General features: G+C 36.4%; 1 pseudogene; it reads left to right on the top strand.

Annotated features, from left to right (window-relative positions):
• The first annotated feature begins 7,336 nt into the window (after positions 1 to 7,336).
• On the top strand, positions 7,337 to 8,731 carry LOC149887119 (uncharacterized; annotated as a pseudogene).

Here is an 8,731-nt window from a genome sequence, read left to right as displayed (position 1 = left end):
TGTTGAGTTGGGTTTGAGTGACAGCAAGAACATGTTCACCGTTCAAGTCTTGATGAGTGAGTTTTATGCTGACTTCGGTTTTGTTTTGAATGGCTTTTTTAATTTTGTCAGCTTGTCCTTTTCAAATGTTGAGTTTGATCTTTTGATACATTTTTAATAGAAAAGGAAAATTTTTTTTCACTGACTGAAAGCGCTTCCGGAGAAAAGATCGTGTAGAGTGGATGAGATTTTTTCTCTGATGTGGTATCTGACAATGATGTCTTCTCCTCTAAAATCGACCAAGTGATCATCTTGATCAACGATTTGTGTTTCCATTCTTGAAATTTTGCTGACAACGATGGGTAGGTAGATTAAACGAAAAGGTTTTTCAACAATTTTGGTTCCGGGTTCAACTTGTGGATAAAAGGAGTAAATGTCGTTTGTTGATTTTCCGTCTAAATAAGACGAGCCGATAATGTCGTTAGTGACTCGGATGACTGCAGCTTCTTCAATTCTTACGATGTTTTCAGACTCGTAAGTGCTGATGACGCTAGTGACTTTATTGAGATCAACAGGGTCTTCTTTTTTTTCGACGTAGGTTTATTCGTTTTTGTCGAATCCAAGGAGAGAACCTATGCTGTTATTGACGTTAAAATCAACCCAGTATCTTGTCGTTGCTGTAGGCTTTCCAAAAGTCAATAAGGCTTTGAGCGAAGACTCGTTTGCTGTAATGACGACACCGTCAACTCTGTACAAGCTTCCTGTTTGTTTTTGCATTTCACTTTGAAGGTAATCGTTGAGTTGGTTAATTTCGTAGGATCCTTCTTGAATGTAAATGGTGTAACTGTTTGATCTAAAAACGTTATTTTTAGAGGTGACGTTGGGATAGCTTCGATAGGTTTCGAGTCCTACGAGCGCCATTTCATACTGTTTGTTTAAATCCAGCTCGATGGGTTTTTCAAAGTATGTTTTGATGGAGCTGTTTGATACGGTGGGGAGATCTTTTTTTGATTTGGTAAGCAAATAGAATCCAGACATGTTTTTTATACGTTTGGAAAATAAAAATCGTCCAACCCGCTTCTGTATTTTCCATGGTCTTTTTTAGAGGATAAATCAATGACGGCAAATCCATGGGGTTGAGACCAGCAGTATTTGCAAAACTTTTTAAATTCTTCTTTTTTCATGTCGCTTGAAACGTGATCTTGATAAATGTGGTTGATGTTTTTATCGTCTTGAGGAAAGAGGCAAATAAAGTTGGCATTTTCTCGGATGGTTTGTCTGGGGAGCAGGAAATAAATTTGAGCGAGGTAAAAGCAGTCCACGTTAGAGTGTCTTCCTCGGATGTAATATTTTTCGCATTTGTTTTGTTTGGTGAGTTGCAAGTCATCAAAGATCATCAAGTTGTTTTTGGACGAGTCTAAGACAGCAGGTTCAGGCACGTCTTCTTCATTTTCGAAAAATTGGCATTCCATGTCTGTTTCTCCGTTCCATTCTTTGGATATTTCTTCAATGACGTCTTCAGGACTGGATTTTAGCTGTTCAATTTTGCTTTGAATGTTGAATAATTGAAGAATGAGTTCTTTTGGCAGTTTCTTTTCAAAGGCTTCTTTGAGTATTTTGTATTCGGGTTGGAAAAGGGATTTGCCAAAGACTTGCAAGTGGTTATAATTGAGCCATCCTGGTCTAAGCAGTAAATTGAGGAGCAAGGTTGTTCCGCAACCGGATTTCCCGACGATGATTCCTCGAATGCTTCTCGGTAAAAGCTTGTTGTATCTTTTGGTTTTTCCGATATTCCATGACAAATCAATGACTTCCATTTTGTATTGAGTAAAAAAAAATTTTTTGTATTTAAAATGTACTGCGTTAAATGCAAAAGGAAAACAGAGACCATTCACTTGAAAAAGGAGATGACAAAAAACAACAGACCAATGCTCAAAGGAACCTGCGACTCTTGCGGAACGACCAAATGCAAGTTTATTGCTAAAGAAACAAAAGGAGGCGACTTGGTGGAATCAATCAACAAGCTTTCGAGCAAAATCAAGCTCCCATGGGCAAAATTTCCTGGAGAAATGCATATTCCGGGGATGAACTTTGCAGGACCGGGAACCAATTTGGACAAAAGGTTGACATCCACAGACATGTATCAGGAGTGGAGCAAACCGGTAGACAGAGTGTACAATGCGGCGTATCACCATGATTTGGCTTATAAATATTTAAACGATGTTAAAAGCAGAAATGTGGCAGATCAAATGATGCTTGAAGAAATGAACTCCATTCCGAACCCTACTCAAAGGGAAATTAACGAAAGAAAGCTTATCACACCCATCATCAAAGCCAAAGCTAAATTTGGACTGGGTGTTGGATCTAAAGGTAAAAAAAAAAAATGCCCCTGAAATGGACGGATCAGCTTCCAGAGGAGCTTCATAAACCAGTCATTCATCATTTTAAAAGAAGAAGGGTGATTGTGAACGACATTGATGAGATATGGGCTGCAGATTTGGTGGACATGCAATCGTTTTCAAAATTTAACAAGGGCGTCAAATATTTGCTCATGGTGATTGACGTGTTTTCAAAGTATGGATGGATCGTTCCGTTAAAAAGCAAAACGGGTCTTGAAGTGGCTGAATCGTTGAAAAAGATTTTCGGTGAAAGAAAATGCGTCAAATTATGGGTAGATAAAGGAAAAGAGTTTTACAACAAGCACGTGAGAGCGTTGGGTGTTCAATTGTACTCTACCGAAAACGAGGAAAAAAGTTGTGTCGTTGAGCGATGGAACAGAACGATGAAGGAGAGAATGTTTAAATATTTTTCAGCCAACAACACCAATAAATACATTGACGTACTAGATGAGATGGTGAAAAATTACAACAACACAAAGCATTCTTCCATCAAAATGACTCCAGTGGAAGCCAGCGATGAAAAGAATAAAGGTAGAGTCTGGTGGAATCTGTATGGAAAGGATCAAACATTACCAGCAAAACCGAAATTTTCAATGGGTGATCAAGTGCGGATTACCAAAAAGAAGCCTCATTTTGAAAAGGGGTATACACCGAGATGGACTGAAGAGGTTTTTACCGTGTCAAAAGTTCAGTATACGGATCCTCCTACGTATAAAATTGCTGATGCTAACGGTGAAGAAATTCAAGGCACTTTTTACGAGCAGGAGATGCAAAAGACGCATCAGAGCATATTCAAAATAGAAAAAATCGTTCGCAAAACCAAGACTAGATCATTGGTGAAATGGTTGGGATATCAAGACTCGTTTAATTCGTGGGTGGACAATAAAGAATTGATCAGTTTGCTTTCGAGCGACATTGGTCATTTCCTTACCGAAAAAAATTTTCAGATCCATTAAAAATGAGCAAGATGATGGTTTTGTTTGAGCCCTTTATCAATGAGTACCTTAAGACAGATGATTATGAGGAGTCTTATTATTATTCGCCTTATGAAGAAAAGTATCATTACAAGATCTATAGCTTTGAAAACGATTTAGATTTTACTGTGATATGTCAAGCGGATGAATTTGAGTTGATCATAAGGTATGACGGTATTCGTTTTTCAAAAAGTGGATTATCTAAAGAGAATTTGTTTGAGTATGTTCGAAGAAAAATAAATAAAATCAAGGAGCAGAGTAAAGTAAAAGCGTCGGATCATGAAATGATCTAAAAATTCAAAGAATTTCCACGGATCCAAAAAGGATCTAAAAAAATTTCTTTCCCATTAAAAAAGATGAACTTCGTGACGATTGAGAATTTTGATGAGAGCAAATTATTGGCTGGGGAGATTTACGCAGCCACAAGACCCATTCAGTATCAAAAGATTCCTTTGTATTACGAGTATGCCAATGGAAAAGGTCCTTTTATTTTAAGAACCCCTGTTTTGTATTCTTTGGGTGTGTTTGAGAGTTTAGATCCAAAGACAAAAGAGCTGACGGGATATTCCATGTCTTTTGTTGCTCATGACGATAAAAAGGGATCAGAAGAAGAAAAGTTCATGGAGGTGATTGAAAAAATAACAAAATTTCTTCGTGAGCAAGTCGTTCTTAAAGCTCCCTTGTTGAAGAAAGGAGGAAGAACAAAAAAGATCATGGCAGAGGATTTGTCCATTTTTAAGAAAAAGCCAGAAAGTTCATCTTCCATTTTTTTCGGAAAGCTGTATAGAAAAGAAAAGAACATTACTTCTTTGTTTACTAAAAAGGAGTGTAAAAAGCTTGTCATTGCAAATCCAATAGAGCATATTCGTCAAAGATGTTTTGCGATTGCGTCTTTAAAAATTGAAGGTGTTTTTATTGGATCGCAGGTAGAGTCCATTCAAGTCAAGCTTCCAGAGGTGGCCATCATTAAAAATGCTCCTGTTTTGGTTCAAAGCATTATGGGCGATTTGGATTTAGATGAAACGGAATCTGACGAAGAGATGTAAAAAATGATTTTTAAATTTTGCACGAATTTAAAAATGATCAACGTCGAAGGAATTGTTATACCTAACGAGGCTTTGACCAACTTTCAATTGATAAAGGATGCAAAGAAGCTAAAAATAAGAAACTTTCGAGGCGTTTTTGAAAGAGATAAATTGCCGAAAAAACCGAGAAGAAAAGAATTCGGAATCGTCAACACAGGTGATTCAGGCACAGGAGGGTTTCATTGGGTGTGCTGGTTCAAAGACGGTGATAAGAAATTCAGCTTTGACTCTTACGCTCAACCTCCTCTTGTTGAACTGATCCAATATCTGAAAAGCCCTGTTTACTACAACAGCGAGCAAGTTCAGTTTGGTAATACGTCTTATTGTGGTCACTTGTGTCTTTACGTCTTGAAAAAATTAAATGAAGGCTTTGACTTTCAGGACGTTATCAACACCTTGTGGTAGAAGAATCAAGACCCGCGCTATGGCAAAAAATAAAATCTGAGGCATATAAAAAATGATTGACAAATTTGGTAGATCAGAATTGGGTCGTTATTTATACAACCCTTATTCAACCTCTCTTTCATGCGATCTGTATATCAGGACAGATGGAAACAGCACCATCACTGCAGATTTGGATTTTAACTCTCATAAAATCATCAACCTGGCAGAACCAACCACTTCGCACGATGCTGCCACTAAAAATTACGTGGACACACATGCGTCAGGTGGTGGCACGGTGATTGGTACCGCAGACTTGGATTTAAATTTTCACAAGGCGATCAATTTGAACGAGCCGACAGCTCTTCATGACGCCGCGACAAAAAATTACGTTGACGTCAGCTCGAGCATGAATGTGAAAGTGGACGGATCGAGCACCATCACTGGAGCCTTGGATTTAAACAACCACAAATTACTCAATGTTCTTGATCCAACCACTTCTCACGACGCGGCAACAAAAGGGTACGTCGACACCAAAGTGGCCTATTCCAATATTTTATACACAGACGTCAACATGACGCAACACAAGTTGACCAATATGGCGGAACCCGTTTCTGCTTCGGATTCAGCCACCAAAAATTACGTCAACACGCATGCTCCGGCTGGGACTACTGTGGGAACCGCGGACTTGGATTTGAATTCTCACAAATTGATCAATGTGCTCGACCCGTCAAGCGCGCAAGACGGAGCGACAAAAAAGTATGTCGACTTGTTGTTGCAAAAATCGAGTTTGACCAGTGTCGTTCCAAGCTCGAGCTTCACCAGTTTGGGGTTTAAGTCTCAGACCGTAGCAGCGCTAACCACTTCGCCAGTGTTTGCGTTTTCAGGAAAATCAGGAGTGCTGAGAAGGTTATGGTTGGCTTTATACAGTACCTTTGGCACAAATATTCCAGGTCAAGTTTTTATTCGAATCTTTACAGACGGTGAAATCAATGTGGGAAACTACGTTGAGGTGACAGACGGAATCGGTGTGGATCAAACAGGACTTGCTACCAATTTGCTTTTTTCACCATTGGGAGGAGCTTTTTACGCCAATTCTTTGCAAGGATGTAACATGTTTAACACCACTTCCTTGGGAGGATATTTCACGTTGGACATGCCTTTTAGAAACGACGTCTCCATTCAACTGGTGAACAAAAATGCCACAGCCATCACGTATTGGATTCAACCGTTCATTTCCAGCGATAAAGGCATTGTCTCGTCATATGTGGTACCTCAGTGAGGAACTGATTGCCTTTAGTTTTTTTGATGATCGTGTTGATGCAGCTACAAAATACGAGATGGTAAATGCAATGAAAACAAAAACTGGAAATGGAATTCCTGCAAAACGTGTTCAACTACGTGAAAACAACATTTCATCATCAGAGCTTGCTGATTTCATTAACTCGAACACCATGAGGTTTTTTGTTATACTGGGCATCTCAACTTCTTGGCTCGAATTGGATTCATCTTTGTGGAACGAGGACCAAGTTTTTATTGCAGCTAAGCATTTTGTAGCCGGTTTGAGCGTTGTGAATGACAGAGCAGAGAGAGGAGTTGCTCTTATCCAAGACTTTAACCAAATTCTAACAAAAGATGAAGGACAAAAGCAAGCACTTCTCCATGTTGTGTCTGAGCATCGAAAACAGTTTCCAGATGCCAAGAAATCCACTGTTGTTAAACAGGACTAAATAGTCATTTTTCCATTCAAAACAAAATGAAAAACTAAAATAATATTGAAATTATAGTTATTTTTTCATGGTTTTCAATGTTCAATACTTTGTTATTTAAAAACTTTTGAATTAAAATAGTTTATGTAGAAAAAATTTTTTAAAGTGCTTACAGCCATTAGCGTCAACCTTAGTGAAACTTTCAACCCCGTGTGGCACCCCTTAATGATGAAATATCCTTCTCAAATTTTGCACATAAGTTTGTTATGCTAAAAGGAACAAAAATAGAGGTTGTCCCATCAATTTACTTTGAAAAAGTTTTTTGAGCACCACCCTAATATATATATATATATATATATATATATATATATATATATATATATATATATATATATATATATATATATATATTAACACACATACATATCGATATTATATAATATACTTCAGGTAGAATAATGTATTTGATAGAAAGTAATGTATTTCAGGTAAATAGGAGTACTATTAGGCAAACCTCTGATATGTATCCAGACGAATAATTAGCCAGGGTCAAATACTTTAAATGTAGCTGAAAAAATCTATGGACTCTGCTATTTAAATCTTAGTATAGATTATTTATATTTATGATTTTATAATTTAAAAATAAGATTAAAATAAGATCAGTTAAAACATTTTTTCTCTTTATTTTATTTTATAGTTTGATTCAATATGTTTTTTATTATTTTTACTTATTTCAAAAACTGTTATAAAATTCTTTCTATTAATTTTAGAAGAGTTTCTTATGATTTTTGCAAAAGTAAAGCTGTAACTGATATCGTTGATATTAGTGAATCACTTGGAGATAAACATGCAGAACAAGTAGCATCTGGATTGTTAAAGCATAAAATGGAGAGTGAAAGCATTGTAAGTGTAGAGCAGTTCAAGATGTCTACAGGTGGAAATCTTCTCTCTGTTACAGTTGGAGTAAATGAAATTAAGTCAAGAAGAAAGAAAGTAAATCATATCTTGTTCCAAAAAATTATGGAGCTATCAAATTCATTAGAACTCTCTAAAAATAAAACCAAAAAATCATGTCCTACTTTACACAGGAATTTAACAAGTGCTGTAGAATTGATTATTAATGTTAAAATGACTGAATTGCAGGAAACTCTGAATATCTTTAAATGGTGGTCAAAACTTCTTAAAAGTTATTATTAATGTTTTCGATCCGAAAAATCATTATTCTTCCTTTGAAATATATGAAGATTCTGGTGTCAAGCAATCCTATATTCTTGCCATTGTGGAGATGGTCTTAGAGGATAATGGCAATCTCCAAAAATTATTGGCACTTCTTCAACTTGAAGAAGTAAATTTCAGTATGCCATTTGACCTAAAGTGTGTAAATAGTGTTTTTAGAACTTTCAAGTCACTCTGGGAAATATGCCTGTCTGTATTGTGAAGGAGAATGCTCCCTTAAAGCAGGGAAACTAAGAACGTTGGGCTCCATAGACTTATGTCATGATCAAAATGTATATGGTGGAAAAAAAAGATTGAAAATGCAGGATTACAAAAATGTAATAAATCCTCATTTCCTTTACTTAAAAGAAGATCAAGAAACTTTTCTTGAACACATTGTTCCTCCACCTGAGCTTCACATTATGATGGGAGTTGTGGATAAACTTTATACTTTGCTTTAATATGTTTGGCCAGCTTTTCAAAGCTGGCTGAAAACACATTACATATTAATGAGAGGGTACCATGGTGTAGGTTTAGATGGAAACAATGATAATTGATTTATGCCCCTGTTAAATATTTTGGAGAGGGATGTTACCTTAACTGCAGCACTCAATATTTTACCAATAATGAGTTGCTTGCGTAAGTTTTCATTAGTGAAATCAGCTGTGTTTGGTTTGGAAATGGGTACAGATATTTCTGCTAAAATTGAAGATTTCAAAAGTTCATTTTCTAGTCTTCAACTATATACAAAAGATGTATTTAGCAATGACTTAAGAGTTTCATGGAAAATGCATATTTTAGTGTGTCACATTCTCACCTTTGTAGATTGCAATAATATTAGCTTAGGTAGCTATGCAGAACAATGTGGTGAATTAGTTCATCACAAATTTAAAAAAACTTGGATGAACTATAAAAGAAACATAGGACAAAAAAGTTATGGAGAAAAGCTTAAATCTGCTGCGGTAAATTTTAATTTAAACAAGCATTAA

Source organism: Hydra viridissima, unplaced genomic scaffold, assembly GCF_058129835.1.
Source record: "Hydra viridissima isolate aposymbiotic clone 2 unplaced genomic scaffold, HvirCarnegie_v1 scaffold_6, whole genome shotgun sequence".
Taxonomy (NCBI): Eukaryota; Metazoa; Cnidaria; class Hydrozoa; order Anthoathecata; family Hydridae; genus Hydra; species Hydra viridissima.
This window is presented reverse-complemented; position numbering and strand designations above follow the sequence as displayed.